The sequence below is a fragment of the Lissotriton vulgaris genome, chromosome 1_1 (genome assembly GCF_964263255.1).
Source record: "Lissotriton vulgaris chromosome 1_1, aLisVul1.2, whole genome shotgun sequence".
Lineage (NCBI taxonomy): Eukaryota > Metazoa > Chordata > Amphibia > Caudata > Salamandridae > Lissotriton > Lissotriton vulgaris.
The window spans coordinates 1,119,724,807-1,119,746,464 of NC_141685.1; the positions used below are offsets into that span (position 1 = coordinate 1,119,724,807).

Genomic DNA, 21,658 nt, shown 5'->3' on the forward strand with positions numbered 1-21,658 from the left:
TTATTATAATATTGCATTTTAGCATTGGATTTTTCAGAGATTCCTATTGTATATTCATTCTGGAAATCCCTGGTACATTTAAAATAGCAAAAAACAGTTTTCAAATAGCCACAGACTGAACAGTATTTGTTTAGATGCACATCCACCTCATTAGAAACCAGCAAAGATTCAACTGAGGATGTGCTGATCTCCTCTACTCCTAGAGGACACCATAATCCAGATTTCCACTTGTTTTGCGTGGCATTACCTCTAAAGAACTCACCTCTTTTACCTTCTATCTCAGGACTGTGGCCGAATTGCAACCGTTCTTTATCTTCTCTTGACTCAGCCATGTCCAGTTTCACCTCTTAATGTTGAATTGTTCTGGGGTCCTTTACACCTTTTCTGGCCCAGCTGAGACATTGTTGTTATGGCAGACAAGGAGAAAATATAAATCTTAAATACATGTTATTCAATGTGTTTACTGCCTCTATCCCATCCAAAAAGTTTAGTTGTGATGTTGACGGTTGCCTTTTAATACTCTTCAAGATAAAGTGGAGACTATCTGTTTCTCTAGAAAGAAAGCTTTCCCTCTCTAAATGGAATGCCCCCTATTCAGGAAATGATTCCATGTGGAGTAACCAACCAAACACTTTAATGAAGATGGTGCCAAAAAAGAAAATGTAAAATTTTCAGATTTGGAATTTTCCTAGAAATTGCCTTTCTTGCTTCAACAAAGAAAGAGACCTAAATGTCCTCAATGTGTTAAAGATTGCAGTGCTATCTATGCACAAGCGAATCTAACTGTTATGTTGCTTGATCAACTTTCCATTCTTAACCAGTGACAGGGGCCTCTTGCCCACAAAAAGAAAATCCCATCAGCTGTCCCCCGTCGACCAGATCAACAACAATCCCCTCATAGTATCAGTCTGATTGCCAATGGCCAGTTCATAAGCAAAACGCTCATGACACCATGGATGCATACTCTACTGGTTAATGTCCAGTCTGTGAATAAAGTGAAGGATGGTGCTCTCCACAATAAGGTTGTTGGTGACAGTGGCACTGAATGCAAGCGTGCCTCTACTGGAAATTTGCTATTTATTTACGCGTGGAAACAGGCACACCTTGGCCAAGCGCTACTGTTTCGACATTAAAACAAACCCATAGGGCAACTCAGTCTGTTTTGCCAATTTTTGCTGATGCGATAGATGATTGCCACCCATAAAAACAAAATTTTTGTATTTTGTAAGAAATGCAACATTATTGTGGCTCGCATGCCTACTGGCGGTGCAAAGGAAAGAGCTTTGGAGAGAGATGCCTGTTGCTGGAGAGAGTAAATGTATTGATGCATTCTCTATGGTCTTGTTTTTTAGTGTGAGGAAGCTCTTACTGTAGCCTCTCCTCCCATCATAATTTAAGGTGGCAGGAGAGCAGCGGGGCTAAATTAACAGCTCCTTTCAGCACTGTTTAGTTCACAATCCTAAGTGGGTGAGGCAGTGAGAGGGGAAGTCCCGAAAAAAAAGTTCTACAGGGAGACGAGGGCAGAAAAACGTATGCGATAAAGGATTTGGAGCTGAATGACATCGGAGGGGGGGTAAGAGACAGGAAAAAGCAGAAAATAGGTGCTGCTGGGGAAGAGGTAGAATAACAAGTGGCCGAGGTGAGAGAGGGTGAGGAGTTGCGTAGGGAAGGTGGGCTAGAAGAAAGTATGGCTATTGAGACCGGAACAAACAAATGACTTTTCCTCCTGGCTCTGTTTAGCTTTCCGGAGGTGTGTTCGGACTCTACAGGGCATTCTTAGTGGTGCGACAGGAGGTGAGAGAGGAAGATAAGACTTCCTGTCCACCTTTTTCTTTTTTTGTATTGGCCCTGCAGAAGTTTTGGGTCACTGTTGTTGAAACAAGTCTTAAGGTTTTGTGGAGTTTTTACAAAAGTCCAAATTTTGTAGGGTTTTTCTTTTTTGCTAATTGGAAAATTCTGGAAGATTCCATTCAAAGTGCCCCACCAAGCAATTACACAAAGTGGCACAAAAAGAAAGCATGTATAACTTCAAAGTAATAAGGAAGTGTTAATGTTTGCTTCAATGTAGTCAAGGCCTCAAAAAAGATTCCAGAGCACTCTATGCTCAAGACAGCTTGAAAGTTCAGCCTGTCTGAGGCTCTCAACATTACCTTCTAAACATGCGTATCTGAAAGAGACACGTTAGTGATAGATTCCTTACCTTAGACTATCCCCAGGCGTCAAACTTGCTCCGGAAAACCTTGCTTGGCAGTACCCTTGCGTGTCAGTAGGTGACGTCCTGCGGCTCCGTGTCGTCAGCGCTGAGATGACGTCACAGAGAATACTTAGGCGCCACCCATGCGCGCTGACGTCCGTTATTTCTTTTTCCGAGCCAGGAAGTGCAGATCCGGTTTGAGCACGTACCTTAGTCACTTTTTGACTATTTTGAGACTTTTGTCTCCCCACTTTTTCTCCTGGTGCATGTAGGGATGCATGGCTTTGTCTTGTGGGGCCTGTTTCCGGAATATGTCGGTAGCGGACCCCCACGATGTTTGGCTCTACTGCCTGGAGACCAATCACGACTACTGGGACTGTCGTGCCAATGTCTTGCGGGAGCGGTGCCTGAAATTGCTGGAGGTCCAGCATTCGTCACATCGCTGCTCCGGGTCTAGGGGCTGTTCACGAGACCGCTCGTGGGACCGGAGCCGTCGCTCCTCGGACTCCAAGTCTTCGCCTTCGGATTCCGGTAAGCAACGCCATAAAAGGAAGTTGAAGAAGCGTGTTCGCTCCTCTGAGGCGGACGAGGGGGACAGGGGCTTGGCTCCTCTGGAGCCTGGGAGTCCTGCGGCCTACCTGCTATACCCAGGTCCGACAATTACTGAACAGATGCAAGTATTCCTTGCTGCCATGGACTGCCTTTTTAGGCCTCTGGCTCCCGTCGGCACACCTTCGGGCCCCGCGGTTCCGTGTCCAGATCCTGTTGACCCGGCGACCCCGCCACCGGCTCCAGCCCCGGGGCCACAGGATCCTACGCAGTTGGCTCCAGCCCCAGCGACACGAGGTGCAGCGTTGCTTCCCTTTAATGACGCCCTTGCAGAGATCCTCTTAGGCACTTGGTCGAGGCCAGCCACGGGGGCCCCGGTGGATAAAAATGTTGCCAGAAGCCACCGACCGTCGCCCGGCGACCCCGCTTTCTTGACCACTCACGCCTGAGAACCTGGTCATTCAGGCCTCGACGTCACAGAGTGCCTTTCCCACGGCCCGCCTGATAAGGACTCTAAAAGACTGGACCAGTTTGGGAAGCGGTTGTTCTCTTTGGCCAGCCTGGGGCTGCGGTCGGTGAACACCGCCTGCTTGTTGTGCTGCTACTCCCACGCGGTGTGGGATGCCGTTTCTCTGGTGTTGCCTCAGTGTCCTGAGGAGGTGCAGGCTGCCCTTTCTCAGGCGATTACTGAGGGGAAGGATGCGGCTAAGTTCGCCATTCGGTGTGGGTTGGACATCGCCGACTCATTGGGCAGGGCGATTTCTATGACTGTGGTGTTGCGGAGCCACGCCTGGTTGTGTTAGACTGGTTTTTCGCCTGATGTCCAGAGCTCTCTCATGGACATGCCTTTTGATGGCACCCGCCTGTTTGGCGACAAGGCTGACAGTGCACGGGAGCGCTTTAAGGACTTGTGGGCTATAGCCAAGTCCTTGGGTCTTTCTACTAGAAACCCTGCCACACCTGGTTTTCATTCTTTTCGTGGCCAGGGTAGAGGCACCCAGGCACGTCCCTGCACCAGGCCTGTGCAGAACCAGCCTCAGGGCAGCCGTGGTCGCGGTTTCAACAGGGGCAGGTCGGGGTACCAGCGTGCTGGTCCGTCCAACTCCACCCCCGCTGTTATCTCCTCCAAACCTTCCTAATCTGAGCTTCGGGGAGCACCCCACGCCGGTGGGTGGCAGGATCCACCACCACATCCCCCGCTGGCGCAAGATTACATCAGATAAGTGGGAGCTGCAAATTATCTGCCACGGTTACTCCCTTCCCTTTCAGTCCGCCCCTCCAGCCATGCCACCTCGGTGCCACCGCATGTCGAGAGATAATTTGGTTCTTCTCCGACAGGAAGTCACGGCCCTCCTGGCCAAGGGAGCCATCGAGTGCGTTCCTGGGTCAGAAGTAGAGTGGTTGTTATTCCCACTACTTTCTGGTCCCCAAGAAGGACAAAGGGGGTCTGCGTCCTATCTTGGACCTCCGGGATGTCAATCGCTTCCTCCGGAAGGAGAAGTTCAAGATGCTGACCCTGGCTCAGGTCTTGGTTGCCCTCGAACCTGGAGACTGACTGGTAGCGTTGGCTGTACCAGCGCCCCTCGGGTGTTCATGAAAGTGATGGCGGTGGTTGCAGCTCATCTGCGCAAAGTCAGGGATATCAGTCTTCCCCTACCTCGACAACTGCCTGGGGCGAGCCCGCCTTCAACAACCAGTCGTCACCCACCTTCAGACTACGGCCAACCTCCTGCATTTGCTGGGGTTCTCCATCAACGTGCTGAAGTCGCACCTGAGTCCCTCTCAGAAGCTCCCCTTCATCGGAGCATTTCTGGATTCGACGCAGTTTCGGGTCTATCCTCCTGAGTAGTGAGTCCAGAATATTCAGGCTATGATTCCGATCTTTCAGCCTCTATCCCGGGTTTCAGTAAGGATGACCCTCCGGCTCCTGGGCCTGATGGCCTCCTGCAACCTGTTTGTGCAATATGTCAGGTGGCATATGTGGCTCACTGGTTAGAGGCGGCAGACCTGTAAGCAGAGAACGGCCCGGGACCAGGGTTCAATTCCCGACGCGGCAGGGTCGTCGACCAGGGGTCAACGGACTCGATAATTCTCGCCTCAGTGCCTACTCTAACCAGGGAACACACTCGGTAACTCTGGGCATTAAGCTTGCCTCATCTCTACAACGGCCCCCCACAGACTCCGGGGATGCCTGGTTTCACCCTGGAGATACCCAGAAAGGGACCATCTCACAGGGAAAACCAGGACGGGTTCCCCAGCGGTCTGCAGCGCCAGGACACTCGGTTAGAGTAACAGTGCGCTTTACAAATATCCCACATTTACATTTTTACATATGCGAGCTCTGTAGTGGGACCTGAAGTTCCAGTGGGCGCAGCATCAGGGCAACCTGTCTGATCATGTCCATACCTCGGAGGGCACTGCACGTCACTTGCAGTGGTGGCTCACGAATCGCAATTGGGTCCTTCTCCCTTCCCCCAACCGGAGCACACAGTAGTGACAGATGCATCCCTCCTGGGATAGGGAGGCCACTTGGGGGAGGCGGAGATCAGAGGCCTCTGGTCTCCGGCGGGGTCCCGGCTCCATATTAGCCTTTTGGAGCTTCGGGCGATACGACTTGCACTGAATGCATTCCTCCCACTGTCCGGGGAGGTGTAGTGCAGGTGTTCACGGACAACACCACCGCCATGTGGTATTGCAACAAACAGGGCGGGGTGGGGTCCTGGACCCTTTGTCAGGAAGCTCTGCGCCTCTGGACATGGCTTGAACATCAAGGCATTACCTTGGTGGTAACAACAAAAAGAAATACTGTTCCCCAGGAGGAGGTACTAAAACGACGTAACCAAGCAAAAAACGCAGCGTGCAGGGGAAGAAAAAAAAAGGGGGGGGGGAAATTCCCCTTTCGGAACTGAAACCCTCACACACCCAGCAAGCTAGGTGTCATGCTTCATCATATGGGTTTTGCTCCTTGTCAGACTGGCTACAATGTCTGACGGGCACCCATATAGGGGCTCTTTATTGGAGATCTTTTGTTCCTGCCAGTTGGTGCATGTGGGTATGTGGGCTTCAGGGAAAGTGTAGATGTAAGTGAGAGTGGGGCGAAAACACACGCTGGTGCAAAGATCCAGCCGTGTGTATCCTACCTGAAGACCTTTAGGTAGGATACACACGGCTGGATCTTTGCACCAGCGTGTGTTTTCACCTCACTGTTTTTAGTAAGGTGATGAACCACACCCATAAAGATTGCAGTGGATTCACAAACCTTTTTTAACCCTCACCACTCTCACCCATATGATGAAGCATGACACCTAGCTTGCTGGGTGTGTGAGGGTTTCAGAAGTTCCGAAAGGGGAATTCCCCCCCCCCTTTTTTTTTTCCTTCCCCCTGCACGCTGCTTTTTTTTCTTGATTACGCCGTTTTAGTACCTCCTCCTGGGGAACAGTGTATTTCTTTTTGTTGTTATGGTTCAAGGACGTATACACTGGACCCCGTAAAGAATATTGCCCTTCTAGCTCCCTCCATTGTTGATACATTACCTTGGTGGTTCAACACCTGGCAGGTTCTCTGAATGCCAGGGCGGACAAACTCAGCCACCGGTGCTTGATGGTTCACGAAAGGTGTCTTAATACGGACGTGGTGCAAGGTCTCTTTCAGCAGTGGGGAGAGCCTTGGTTAGATCTATTCGCCACCGTAGAGAACGTGCAATGTCATAAGTTCTGCGCGTTGGAATTTCCAAGGCGGCACTTGCTCTGAGACGCTTTTCGTCATGAGTGGAGCTGCGGTCTGTTGTACGCCTTTCCGCCTATACCACTGCTGCTCAGAGTGCTGAAGATCGGGCGCGACCGGGCCGAAGTTATTCTTGTGGCTTCGGACTGGACTTGAAGAGTATGGTATGCCGAGCTACTCAGTATGAGCATCGATCCCCCGATCCGACTGCCTCTTCGGGAGGATCTTCTGTCGCAGCAGCAGGGGACGGTCCTTCACCAGAACCTGTCCAGCCTCCACCTCCATGCATGGAGTTTGAGCGGCGACAGTTGAGGGCCCTTCAACCTTCCTCCTGAAGTCTGTAATGTCATTCTGGCAGCCAGGCATCCCTCCACTAAAGCGGAATACGCCTGCCAATGGAACAAATTTGTGGCATGGGTCACAGCAAAAGATGTGGATCCCCTTTCTGAGGTTCTTCTGTTTCTTCTGTCTTTGGCCCAGCTGGGCTCTGCTCGGGGCACTATCAAAGGTTATCTTTCTGCCATTTCTGCCTTCCTGAGGCTTCCTGATCAGCCTTCTCTTTTTAAGTATCCGGTTGTTAACCGTTTCCTCAAAGGCATTACACACACGTTCCCTCCTGCGCCTTTCATAATGTCACTGTGGGATTTGAATCTTGTTCTGTCTTACCTGATGTGCGCTCCCTTTGACCCCCTTCATAACTGTCCCTTACGTCGTCGTACCTTAAAGACGGTTTTCCTGGTCGCTATCACTTCTGCCAGAAGATTGAGTGAGCTCCAGGCTCTTTCTTCTAAACCTCCTTTCCTTTCTGTTCATCCGGACAAGGTGGTTTTAAGGACCCGTCCTTCTTTCTTGCCAAAGGTTGTCACATCGGCCAGACCATCACTTTGCCCACCTTCTTTCCGCCTCCGCATCCTTCCAGGGAGGAGGAGAGGCTCCACCGTCAGGACCCAAACCGTGCGCTTGCTTTCGATCTGCAGCGTACACAACTGTTCCGGGTGCATGATCAGCTCTTTGTTGGCTACATGGGCGCCAAAAAAAGTCGGGCTGTGCACAAACTTACCATTTCCCAGTAGGTCGTTCTGTGCAGCAAAGCATGTTACTCCTTGGCCAAGAAGGAGCCTCCTGTGGGGCTGCGTGCCCAATCGACCAGGGCAACTGCAGCCACTACTGCCTTGGGAGGCGGCGTTCCCCTTGCAGGACATTTGTCAGGCAGCTACGTGGGCCTCGCTGAACAAGTTTACAAAGCACTACTGCCTTGACAGTCCGGTCCGGAGAGACAGCTTCTTTGGCTGTTCTGTGCTCCTTGACTTTCTTGTGTAATCCTGTTCGCAGACCCACCTCCGGGGTTGGTATTGCTGGGGTATCTATTCTAAGGTAAGGAATCTATCACTAACGTGTCTCTTTCAGATGCACAAGTTACTACTTGTGTAACGATATATCTGAATTAGTAATAGATTCCTTACCGCCCTACCCATCCTCCCCGTTCTGTGAACTGACTACTAGGTCACCCCTTTTTAGGGCCCTAGTTGTATGCACCAATGGTCAGTATCTTACATGGCTCTGCGTTCCTGGCGCTGAAAGTCGTATACAAAACTGACGCAAGTGACTGACTCGAAGCCACAGGATGCCACCTACTGACTCGCAAGGGTGCTGCTAAGCAAAACTTTCCGGATCCAGTCCGACGCCTGGGGATATTTTAAGGTAAGGAATCTATCACTAACTGATGTCTCTTACAGATATATCGTTACACAAGTAGTAAATTGTGCAACAGGAGGCCTTAGTTTGTCCTCAAACAAAGCACCTTCAACTGTCTCAGTGGACCAAATAGTCCTGTGCAGCCCTCTATGAAATGTGTGCCTGCTTCTTAGTATTGAATAGTTTTGATGCCTCCTGCTATACTGAAGCAAGCATGTGAAACCATGAAAGTGCAAATGCTGGAGAAGAAACTAGCTACTTGTAACTCCAGTCTCCAGCACTGATATCTTTCTTAGATTCACATGTGACTCTCCTCTTTTCAGAGGCTCACTACCTATTCCTAGTATCGTTCACACGTGAATTGGAATCTGAAATATGATGGCTCAGATTGCTCAAAACATTATTGGCTGAATTTTGGAAGGTTTCAAATGAGATTGATTAGGTTCTCAACACACCGGGTTTAGCCAATGGCAATTTAACACTGTTCAGTGCTATTTTAAAGCTATCAAGGCTTCCAAGCCTGATGTTGGATAATGATTTAAGTGTGTAAATCTCTGAAAAATTAGAGCGCTCAAGACTTGATTTATAGGTCGGGAACACGTTTCTGTACTTCCTTTTTTCTGTCTAAAACAACCAACTCTGCCTCTTCCTACACCATCTCAACACCCATGCATACTCCTTACTGTAAGTAATCTTTTCACCCTTTTTCAATTTACTCAGCACGTAAGTAGTACTCTTTTTGGGCGAAAAGTACCATTTTAAGGTGGGGTGTAGGGGGCAGGTTAAGCTGATCCATATTGCAGTTGCAACACCGTTCCCCAACCATAATATTCTATTATGCCTCTCTCCTGTGTGGATTAACTTAGCTGGCAGCTCCTAGTGAATCACAGATTGCAGTTATACCCCCAGATGGCACAGAGCATCTTTCAGCAATGGAAAGAACCCTGGCTGCATCTTTTCGCTACCTCTGAGAATGTGCAATAGCTAAACTTTTGCGCACTTGTGTTTCCAAGAAGGCTGTCTCTTGGAAGTGCACTCCAGACAGAGTGGAGGACTGGATGTGTGTACGCCTTTCTGAAAATACCTCTCCTGCCTAGAGTACTGACTATTAGATTGGCCAGAGGGGTGTGGTAACCGGAACCTCTTGAGCATCAAGACCTGTCCTCTGATCAGGCTACCGATTCAAGTGAAGCTTCTGTTGCAGTAGCAGGGCAGGTACTTGCACCTGAACCTGTCCAAACTTAACCTCCTTGTGTGGAGATTGAGCGGCTGCTTCTGACTGCTTGCAGTCTTGGTACCAAGGATTAAGGATGCCATCCTTGCGGGCAGGTGTCTCTCTACAAAGTCTGTCTACACCGGGAGCTGGCAGAAGTATGTAGCCTTAGCTGGAACACCAATACTGACCCGTTACAGTCCACACAGTCATGTATCTTGTTTGTTTTATCCATGGCTCAGCACTGTTAAAGGTTGTCTGCCTTTTTGGTCTTTTTACATTAATGGACCAGTTGTCCTTGTTCACATCACCTGTTGCAATGATGTGTGTAAAAGATTTGACTCACTTTTTTCCACCTAAACCCTGCGGTATGCCACTATGGAATCTTCATTTGGTCCTCACTTTCCTCATGCATATGAAATTAAGACCATGCATAGTTGTCCACTAATTCTCCTGACTCTGAAGGCTGTTTTTTTTTACCTCATTGACTTTGGCTTGTGGCAAAAGCGAACTCAAAGCTCTCTCAGTGCAGCCTTCTTACACTACCTTTTTCCCCAAGCATGGTGGTGCTAAGGATCAAAGTGGTCTTTTTGACAAAAGTTGTCTGTTTTTCATGTTGGGCAGTCTGTCATTCTTCCAAAGTTCTTTTCCTCTGCCTCTCCTCTTGAAAGAAGAGGAAGGACGCCATCAGCTGAACCCCCTCAAGAGCTTAAGCTTTTACCCCAATCTCACCAAAGACCATCAGGTCAACGATTTTCTGTGTGGGGTTCTTTTATATGCAGCTCCATCTTTTCTTCTTGGGTGGAACAAAGTAGACGTGGATCACACAGCTCTACCTACCAGTGTGCGGGAGCACTGCTTAAAAACTTCCTGATCCAGTCTGGCACCTGGGGTTGTTCTAAAGATGACGAATCTGCAGTTAGAGTATCCATGAGAAAGAACTTTACCTAAGGTAACTTAGTCTTCACTTCTTTAACTGACCTTATCGACTCCAGTACACAAGTTCACCTAGTCTTCATTTCATGTTATCATTTCCTTCATCTTTATCAGTCATCAGTTAAATGCTTTGTTTTTGTCTGCTATCAATTGCTGTTTTTTGGTAGCCTTGTTGATATACTGTTGTGGTAAGTGGAATTTGCAGTTCAGCATGTTTTGTGACTGTGTTGTACTGCCAGTCTGTCACTGTGCCTTTCCCATTTTGTCTGTTCTTTGTTTACAAGTGTAACCAGTGTGCATTAGAGATGATATAGTGGTGATCTTGTATGACTGAATGGAGGTTGCCCAATTGCAAGTAGGTTTTATTTGCCTCTGATGTGTTTTCCTTTGATAGGCATGCAGGTGGATTGTTTGTTTTATGGTGCCCATATGTCATCTTTTGAATTTGGTCTCCATGAGTTTGCGATGGTTGCTTTGTTTATGCATGGTGACAATTTTTGTAAACTTTTTTTTTTTTTTAGCAAAGCAGTGATTCATCTTTGTGGATATCCTGGCACAGCCGGAACAGATTACAAAGTAGAGATGTCCTAGCACAGATAGGCCTGATAGCACTATGCAGGTTTCTTTTTTTGGGGGGTCGGGGCGCGCAATGTGCCCATGTAACTCCCAAATAAGCTTTTATTATGATTTACTACTGCCCAACTCTGTAAACTGTTCACGAAGCGGATCAGTTCTGCTCTATAGACCACAAGAATGCATACTGCCACACAATCCTTTAGGGGCCCTGGAGGAGATGTATTTTCTCAGGAGAAGTATCTATTTGATGCTCCTTGATCTGAGAGCAACATCCAATATGTTCTCAAAGGTTAAGTTGGGTTGGCAACTGTTCACTATTTGTGTTCTCATAGTATTAAGTCTATAATTTATCAACACAACCATTTCATATTCAGGTCACTAACAACTTAAACAAGCATTTGCAATGCAATAGGTCTCGCATTTACTAGAGTTTGAGCTATTGGCATTGTAGATGTTTATTTTTATTTTGAGGGTTTTATATAGCGCGTACAAGACTCTTACGAGTATCAGAGCGCTTTGAAAGACAAATGAAAGAAAAACTAAAATGTAGCAAAACAAGAGATAGATGCAACCATGGTACAAACTTTAAGCATCTTGAAGGAACAAATGTCAGCTAATTGAGGACAAATACATAGATGGGTACAATAAAACAAAAGCTAGCAGAACGGTCAGGATCACGTTAATTGAGCCATGAGGATCACTTTCACTTCTTTTTTGAAGGAGGCAGGGGATGGGTTTGTTCTTGTTTCCGTGGTCAAAGCGTTCCCAATCCTAGGAGCCATGCCAGAGAATGAGCGAGAATAGGTTTTTTTCTTGGAAAATCATTGACGTTTTAGAAGAAGTGTCTTGGCACTCCTGGAGGTTCTGCTGCCAGCAGAGAGCTCCAGTTTCTGAGCAAGATAGTGCAGGGAATTGTGGTAAAGGGCCTTGCGAGTCACACAATCGATTTTAAGATGAATTCTAGCTTCAAATGGTAGCCAGTTGAGGGCTCTAAAGTCAGGTTATGTGAGTTTCTCTTTGAGCTAGTGATGAGTCTCGCAGCAGAGTTGATAGTGGCTCTTAATGGGGTTGTCAATGACCTTGGGAGGCTGCATAAGGTTACAGCACCATATTCCACTCTAGGTATTTCTAGGGCTTGAACAGCTTGTTTGAAATCAAAGACTGGCAGAAAGGGTTTCAGTTTTCTCAGGGTCCTCAAGTGGAAGTTGGCTCCTTTATTGGAGGCGCTGATGTGCTTCTGCATCTTTAAATTACTGTCAAGAGTTATCCCAAGTGATTTCGCTGAATAGACGATGAGTGGTTGACCTTTGAGAGCTGTTAGGTTCTTCAGCCAATCAAGGATAGTAGGAGTTTTGTTAGGGGGGGGGGGCGATTAGGAGGAATTCTGTTTTGAGGGAGTTTAGTTTCAGATGATTTTCGGCAAACAAGTTTGGGTTTTTTGTAGAGTGGAGTTGAGTGATTTGATGATTTGATGTCATGTAGTGAGTGGATCTTGATATAAATTTGGGTGTCGTCTGCATCCATATAGACTGGATCTTGGTGAGGCTGAGAAGATCAGTAAGAGGTTCTATAAAAAGGTTGAAAAGGGTCGGTGAGAGAGAGAGGAACCTTGTGGAACTCCAAGGGTTACAGGCAAAGGATTTGACAGGGTTTGGTTGACTTTGAATCTTTGGGATCTGTTTTGAAGGAAGGAGGCGAACCAGTTAAATACGATGTCAGACAGTCCCATTCTGGGTTTCAGGAGTTCAAGCAGGTTGTCGTGTTTTGACGGTGTCAAAAGCAGACGTTCGGGCTAGAAGGATAAGTAGACCAGCTTCATTTTGGTCCAGAATTTTTAGAGCCTTGTCAATTACATGAGTCATGGCCGATTCGGTACTATGACCTGCTCGGAAACCAGATTGAAATAGGTTAAGCAAGTTGAATTTATCAATTTGACTGTTCAACTGTACATTTTTCCAAGAGTTTGGCTAACGTAGGTATGTTAGAAATCGGCCGATAGTTATTTAGGTCTGAGGGGACCTAATGCCTTTTATTAATGTGTTGGTTTAAAAAATAAAAAATAAAAGGCATTGTCATTTACAATGCCAATAGCATAAACTCTTGCAAAAGCGAGACCTATTGGCTATGCCAATGCTTGTTCTGTTTAGTCGTAAATCCATTTTCTCACAGATAACGTCACGCAGATCTTCGAGGGGTGTTTGCACACCGGGAACTTGGTCCTGGGGTACCTTATGTGCGGGTGCTGACAAGCCTCGGGTGCCCGCCGGGACCCAGCATCGGTAGGATGCTGAGGAGCCGTTAAAGATGCAGTTTCCTGTCGGTTCGCCCTAAGCCATTAACTCAACTTACAATTGCAACAACTGCTGGGACTTGTCCAGTCATGACAAAAAAAAAGGAGGTAGTTAATCAGTGGAAGGTTGCATTTTGCCAAAAAAACGAACGCTATTTACAATCAAACACGGGTCACACGTGTCTGGCATCTTTTGAAAGGCCTTACTATCTCATTAATAAAGTTATATTTAAATGTTTGAGATTTTTGTATCCATACAAAGTCGTGAGTGACCAACTAGAATGGAGACTGAAAGAAGATAAAACCAGTCTGGGCACAGAAGAAAGAGGAGAGACAGGTCACTCACACATACAGCATTCACTGTGTTTCAACATAACGTAGGTCTCCAGTATTGTATCTTTCATAGATTCCCATGCTTGTATCTTCCCCATCGTCATGGTGGGAATCTCCCGGTAAAAGAATAACCATAGCAGTAGAAGAAAAAACTGCCTGGAAACCATAGAGAAGTATAACAATAGGTAACCTCTCGTCTTCATTATGATGTCCAAACCACAGCCAATCAGCTGCCAACACCAACATACACATCCCCAGCAGAGCCACCATATCTCAAATTTCCAACTGCTTTCGTGTGAGGAGTCTCCCTGAGCTGAGCTCAGTTTACTCTCTACTGAACTTTTGAACTTCTACAGTTGAAAGTAAGGTACTGATTTTCAATCTTATTTTCTTCAAAATGTCTGAAGGCTCCAAAAAGAGACTGATTTTCAATCTTATTTTCTTCAAAATGTCTGAAGGCTCCAAAAAGAGACTCTTCAGACCTTGGAGGTCCTGTGGCAAAGCCAGATTGTTTTCTGAAGACCCACACAAGGAATGCTTGTACTGCTTGTATCCCAAGCATGTTCCTAATGACTGCAAACATTGTCGTACCTTCTCTGCTAAAACACTCCAAGATAGAGAAGCTCATCTATTGCTAAGGGAAAAAAGAAAAAGAAAAAAGCTACAGATTGAGTCTGATGGTGAAGCCAAAGGACAATCCTCTAAAAAGCATAAGAGCGAATCCTCTGAGGAAAAAGGAGATCAAAAGAGACAGAAATCTGGTAAAACCAAAGAAGGTGAAACTTTTTCTCTTCCTCCAACTCCTCTCAAGCCTACTTCAGAAAAGAAGTCTCCGTCGTCGAAAACTAAGGAAATTCCTGTCAGATCGCCGACGAAGCTGTCGACGACCACGACGACCATCTCGACGACTATTGCGCCATCGACAACGGTGACGATGACAACTCAGTCGACGGTGAATGTCAGGCCTTCGTTGACGGCAAAATCTTTGCCGACGACGATCCCGTTGGCGATCTAATCATTGGTCCCGTCGACGACGAGAAAATCGTCGACGATGACAACTGTTAAATGTCAGACGATGATAACTTCCACTTTCATATCCATTAAAAGAATTAACCAGTCGAAGAGTTCGTCGACGAGTAAGAAAGGAGAGTTTTCCACTCCCAAGATTTCCCCGCTGCTTCCATCCACTATTCTAGAGTGCCAGGAATCCGAAGAGTAGGGGCCTTATGGAGCTGCCTATAGCCCCTCGCAGCTACATATTAAGAGTCAAGATTTGGAGTATGAGGATTTCCAAGAGGTTCAAGAGCACTTCTCTTTTAAGGATCGGCCAGTAAGAGGCCCAAAATGTTATGAGTCTTTCGAGCAGGCTTATAATTATGAAGAGGAGAAGGTAGTAAGTCCCAATGTTCAGGAGGAGTCTATGTCTGTGCCTGTATCTTTAATTTCTGACTTAAGGCACATGATAGACAGTTATTAGCGCCGTTTTCCGGAGTATAACGCTTCAGTCCATGCTCCTACTCCTGCAAGTATTCCTCAACCTGAGAAAGTAACGGTAGTGGTTCAGTCTCCTCCTCCAGTCCAACGAGTTGACGTTCTGAAAATAACAATTCGGTATGACTTAATGGATTCTGATCATGAAGATCAAGCTGAAGGAGAGATTCCCCAGGATGATGTAGTTGGGGATGAATGGGACCAATACATTGTTCCAACTTCTCCTTCATCACCATTACCTCAAGCGAGTTCTCCGCCATAGGATATAGCCAGCTTTCATGATATGATTGAAAAGGCCGCAAAAAGATTTGAGCTTAATAGGCCGGTTAAGGAAAGTGAATGTTTCCTTTATGACTTCAAAGAGTCATCTCGAAAGTCGATAAGGGCTATCCTGATTATCCAGCACATCTGGGATGAAGGAATAAAATTGGCTTGAAATCCGGCATCAGTTCCAGCATCAATTCCTAAACTGGATAAGAAATACCGCGCTCCGGAGACAGCTCCTGCATGCCTAATTGGGCATCCTCCTCCGAAGTCTGTTACTCAAGCGGCACAAAGACGCTCCAAGAATCCGATTACAGCCTGCATAGCGCCTCCTGATAAGGAGGGTAAACGAATGGACAGTATTGGAAAGCGCTTTGTAGTCATGGCGGCAGCGTCTATCAAGGCGGCAAACGCGATGGCGCGTATCAGTAGATTTAACAGACTGATATGGTCAGACATCGCACCAATCCTGTCATATCTCCCAGATGACAAAAAGGAGGAAGCAAATACAATTTTGCAAGATGGAGCCAGAGCAGCATCTGGGTACATAGATGTAGCGATGGACATAGTGTCTGTAGCTTTTCGACAAATGGCTGGAGCGGTTGCTCTTCGTAGGCAAGGATGGCTCAAATCGACATCTTTTAGGCCTGAAGTCCTATCAAAAATCATGGACATGCCTTTTGATGGAGAAAGCCTGTTTGGACAACACATTGACAAAGCTCTTCAAGAGATAAAAGCAGACACTGATACTGCTAGAGCTTTGGGATCTTTGCAACAAGGTCGCTATCAGTCTTTTATCGTGGCAGAGGATCGAGAGGACATTTCCAGCAATGTTCCTCTTTTCAGTCGAACAGGTACCAACCGTACCATCAACAGGGTTACCGCCAGTTCTCCTCTAATCAACAGTATGGATCCTCTAATACATCTTTTCAGCAGCAAGGGAGGAGAAAATCTGCTGCAAGAGGAAAGGCACAAGATTCTGGTCGAAGACCGTGCTATTCTTCAGGCGCCTCTGACCCAGTCTCATCTCACACAGTTCCATTACCTTTCTCAATTCCTACATCATTGGCAATCAATAACATCGGACAAATGGGTGTTAGACATCATAACACAGGGTCACACCCTGGAATTCTCACAAAAACCTCCAAAACGCCCACCTCTTTGCAGAAATCAAAATCATCTTTCAGCCATCATGGCAGAAATTTTAACTCTCATAATGAAAGGGGCAATAGAAGAAGTTCCATCAGATCAACAAGGGACAGGATTCTATTCGCAGTTTTTCCTCACAAAGAAAAAACAATCTTCCAAATGGAGACAAGTAATGGACCTCAGAGATCTGAACAAATACGTAATGAAAAACCTTGTTCCGCATGCTGTCATCACAGGAAATCACAGTCTCTCTAGACCTTTTGGATGCATATTTCCATATCCCAATCCACAAAAAACACGAACAGTATCATCTGCGATTCATGGTGACGGGGCGCCATTACCAGTTCAAAGTTTTACCTTTCGTCCTGAAATCGGCCCCAAGGGTTTTCACAAAATGTATGGCTCTGATCGCAGCACGTCTAAGGCAGCAAGGTCGACTGGCTGATAAAAGGAACATCGTACCAGGAGACACAGCAGTCTTTACATATCTGTTTGGATCTTTTCCGAAAATTAGGCCTTTGAATAAACAGAGAGAAGTCCTCCCTTACTCCGAGACAGTCTCTCCAATTCCCCAGAGCGCAATTGAAAACTCAGGAAGCGAAAGCATTTCCCTCAGAGGAACGCATAACCAAAGATTGTAAATCTGACAACATCAATAAAATCAAAAAAGTCCACTTCCTTCAGGATCTTCAAATCTTTACTGGGAATGATGTCATCCTGTATCCCATTGATTCCCAACTGCCGTTTGCATATGAGGCCACTTCAAGAATCCCTAGACAAACAATGGGTTCAAGCTCTAGGTTCTTTCGACGACAAACTAGTCATCAACTCTCAGATCAAACGGCATTGTCATGGTAGGGTATCAGGAGCAACTTGACAAAGGACCTACTATTCGAACCTCAATCTCCAAGTTACGTCATGACACCAGACGCTTCATTGCAAGGTTGGGGAGCGCACCTGCAAGACCTAGAGATTCAAGGCCATTGGTCTCCTCAGGAGGCAAAACTTCACATCAATCTCTTGGAATTAAAAGCAGTTTCCCTTGGTCTTCAAGCCTTTCTTCCCAGAATTCGTGGTTCATCGGTCTTGGTAAGGACCGACAGCAAAACAACGATGTTCTATCTTCTGAAACAGGGTGGCACAAGGTCGAAGCCCCTGTCTGCTCAGGCACAGACAATTTGGAATTGGCTTCTGCGTCACAGCATAGCTCTACAGGTGGAGCATGTTCCTGGGGTAGACAACGCAAGGGCAGATTTGTTAAGCAGATCATTCGCCATTTACCACGAGCGGAAACTGAATCAAGACCAACTACGTTGAATATTCAATCTATGGGGCAAACCAAATTTGGACTTAATTGCGACTCAGAACAACAAAAAATGCAAACATTATGCAAGCAGATTCCCACAAAAAGGATCAAGGGGGATTGCTCTTAATCTCCGATGGACAGGGATGTTTGCTTATGCTTTCCCTCCTTTTCCTCTAATTCCAAGAATATTGAGAAAAATTAGACCATGCCACATAATCCTAATAGCCCCAGCCTAGCCGAGGCAATTTTGGTACACAGAACTTCTCCAATTATTAGTGGAGCCCAGGATACAGTTTCCAATGATCCAGACTCTGATTTCCATGAACAAGGACCAAGTTCTTTACCCACAATTGACCACTCTAAAATTGTCAGCTTGGAACCTTTAGAGCATGAGTTTCAGTCACTAGATATTCCTCAAGAATGTCGTGAAATTCTGGCAAATTCTACAGCAATGTCTACTAACAAGACATATGCAGCAAAATAGAAAAGCTTCTGTAACTGGTGTATTTCACATAATGTTCATCCTTTTAATTCCTCACCAGAGCAAATTCTTCCATATCTGCTTCAACTGGCCAGATCGGGACTTCTCATTCTTCAATAAAAGTCCATTTAGCAGCAATATCCAGAGTCCGTAGATCTCCAGGATGTCCATCACTTTGGTCTCAAAGACTAATTAAAGAATTCCTAAAAGGCTTATTCAGGAAATTTCCTCCAATTAAACGTCCTCCGCCTCCTTGACAGCTTAACATAGTCTTGTCACAACTCATGAGAGCACCTTTTGAACCGATTCACAAAGTTGAGTTGCAATTTCTCTCATGGAAGGTAGCCTTGCTTCTTGCTCTCACTTCAGCTAGGAGAGTCAGCGAAATTCAAGCTTTCTCAATTCTGGATCCCTTCATACAGTTCAGATCGGATAAGGTGCTTCTCAGAACAAATCCGAAATTTGTCCTTAAAATACCTTCTTCTTTTCATCTAAATGAACCTGTGATCCTGCCTACATATTTCAAGAATACTTCCACTACGGCAGAAAGAGCTCTACACACTTTGGACATTGGGGGATGTCTAAAGTTTTACATTAAAAAAACAAAATAATTTCGTAAATCAAATCAATTATTTATAGCTTATTCAGAACCAAGAAAAGGGTTGGCTCTTTCAAAATCCTCCATCTCTAGATGGATTGCTTCCGCCATTGTCTTCTGTCATGAAAAGGCGGGAAAACCTTTGTGCACAAGAGTACGTGCTCATGATACACGGAAGATGGCGACTTCAACTGCATTGCTAGCAGGCGTCTCGCTTCCAGACACCTGCAGAGCAGCAACTTGGTCAAATGACCATACATTTACCAAACATTGTCTGGACACCGAATGGAAAGCAGATGTAGCAGTGGGACAAGCAGTTCTACGACACCTATTTAACTAAGATACATGTTTATTTATTTATTTGATTTGTATAGCGCGTTATAACCCAGGGGTCTCTAAGCGCTTTGTCAGGATCCACACAGACGAATAAAGAAGATACAGCTGGTCAAAAGATTACAGGCAACCCCACGCTTGCTGAAAGAGCACTGTTTTTAATCTCTTTCGGAAGGACAGCAACTTGGTTTCTTTCCGCAGTTCCATTGGCAGTTTATTCCAGAGAGCTGGGAGAGTATGGGAAAAAGCACAACCTCCCACAGTAGCCAGTCTACAACGTGGTTGAGTAAGGAGGGTAGCTTCTGCAGATCTTAGCGCCCTACCCGGCCTGTAGAGGGTCAGGCGTGATTTCATATAACTTGGCGCCCTACCATAAAGGGTTTTGTGGACAATACACAACCCTTTAAACATTATCCTCTGCTTAACTGGCAGCCAATGCAGTTCTCGCAGGAGGGGGGATGCATGCGTATTCCTCGTTTTTTTAAAAATGAGTCTAGCAGCGTCATTCATGACAACCTGCATCTTGTTCAGAAGTTTTTGCGGTAATCCTATGTTCAACTAGTTGCCATAATCCAGCCTGGCTAGGATCGTAGCGGAGACCGCACTCCTCAAGGTGGAGAAGGACAGCAACGAGGAAACTTTCCTAAGTTGTCGAAGCAGGCCGACACAGGTGCCCACTACAGCCATAACTTGTTTTTGCATGGACAGCTTACCATCCACATGGATGCCCAGACTTTTAACAACAGCCGCCGGTTCTGGGGGTGTTCCTAGCTCCCTTGGCCAGAATTGGTCATTCCATGGGTTGCCAGCGATGGTAATTGGCAACACCTCGGTCTTATCCGGATTGATGTTTAAAGAATTCATGGTCATCCAGTTGGCTGTGCACCTCAAGATGTTTTGCAGTCTTGCGAAAGCATCCTGGCCATCATCCAATTGGATGATGATCTGGGTGTCGTCCGCGTAGTTGTACACCTGGCAGTCCATTTGGTTGAGCAACAGAATCAAAGGCTGTAAATAAATGTTGAACAAAAGGGGTGACAGGGCAGACCCTTGCCGTACTCCGCAGGTGATCGATGTTATGGTGGAAGACAGGTCACCAAGTTGCACTCTCTGCGTCCTCCCTTGGAGAAACGAGGTGAACCATGCATGTGCTGTGCCCTGAATGCCGAACTCCCTCATCCGCGACAGTAGTTGTTTGTGACAAACGGTGTCAAATGCCGCGGAGAGGTCCAACAGCACCAGGGCACCCGGAGTTTTCTTATCTGCTCTGTTCCTCAGTTCATCCACAATCGACAGCATGACGAGCTCCGTGCTGTGATTCGCACGGAACCCAGACTGATTCGGCTCTAGCAGGACGTTACTTTCCAGATGTTCCGACAGAGTGGTAAGTACGTGTTGCTCCACCAACTTCGCCAGGAAAGGTAGCTGGGAAATTGGCCTGAAATTTTTCAGACATTTCACGTCCGCCCCCGTTTTTTTCAGCAGGGGAATCAGCCGGACCTCCTTAAAAGAAGGCAGAACTTGTCCTGTCTGTAAGGATGAATTCAAGAGGCTCAGCAGGTCTTCCTCTATACCAGGGAGTGCCAGTTTGAACACTTCAGGTGGGCACGGATCAGCCTGGGAACCCGACTTGACCCGCCCCATAAGAAAGGACAGCCTCTCCTTCGTAATCAAGGGTAAGGCTGTTAATGGGGTTGTCACTGGCATTCTAGCAGGCATGACCTGCAACGGGCAGTCAATCTTGGGGGTCGCAACTTTTCTTACTTTTCTGTAATGTTGTGTATACACAAATGTTGTTTAAATGACCAAAGTTGTTACATGATTCTTAATGAGTCCTTTCCTTAAAAAAAAGAAGAAAAAAAAAGAAATTACGGCGCAGAGCGCTAAGACAAAGGGGGTCTAGCCTAGAAACGCACAAGGAAAAGGACTGCTATCTATTCTGGTACAAGCATGTGACTCTATGAAAGATACAATACTGGAGAAAAAACGAGTTACTTACCTGTACACTATGGTTCTCCAGTATTATCTTTCATAGATTCACATGCGCCCACCCACCTCCCCTTTTTCTTCTAGGTAGACCGCCTTTATCTCTGGTTTCTTACTTAGCTCACTCTTGGGCTGTTGGAAATCTGAGGTATGGTGGCTCTGCTGGGGATGGTGTATGTTGGTGCTGGCAGCTGATTGGCTGTGGTTTGGACCACATAATGAGGAGGAGAGGTTGCCTATTGTTATACATCTCTATGGTTTCCAAGCAATTTTTTCTTCTACTGCTATGGTTATTCTTTTACCAGGAGACTCCCACCATGACGACGGGGAAGATACAAGCATGTGAATCTATGAAAGATAATACTGGAGAACCATAGTGTACAGGTATAACTATGTTTTTCTCAATCGACACCCAGAAGTGGATACCGGTTAAAAAAGCAGTTTTAAGTATAGAAAACAGCAATAATATGGGTTTAGTGGGCCCTGGTGCAACTTTACTTGCTGCACCAATGGAAGCTGTGCCCCTGCATATGCTGCCTGA

General features: G+C 46.4%; 1 protein-coding gene across 4 annotated transcripts in view; it reads left to right on the top strand.

Moving 5' to 3' along the window:
* Positions 1-21,658, top strand: part of KMT2D (lysine methyltransferase 2D) — a 1,692,256-nt gene that overhangs the window by 835,808 nt on the left and 834,790 nt on the right. The window lies entirely within an intron of this gene.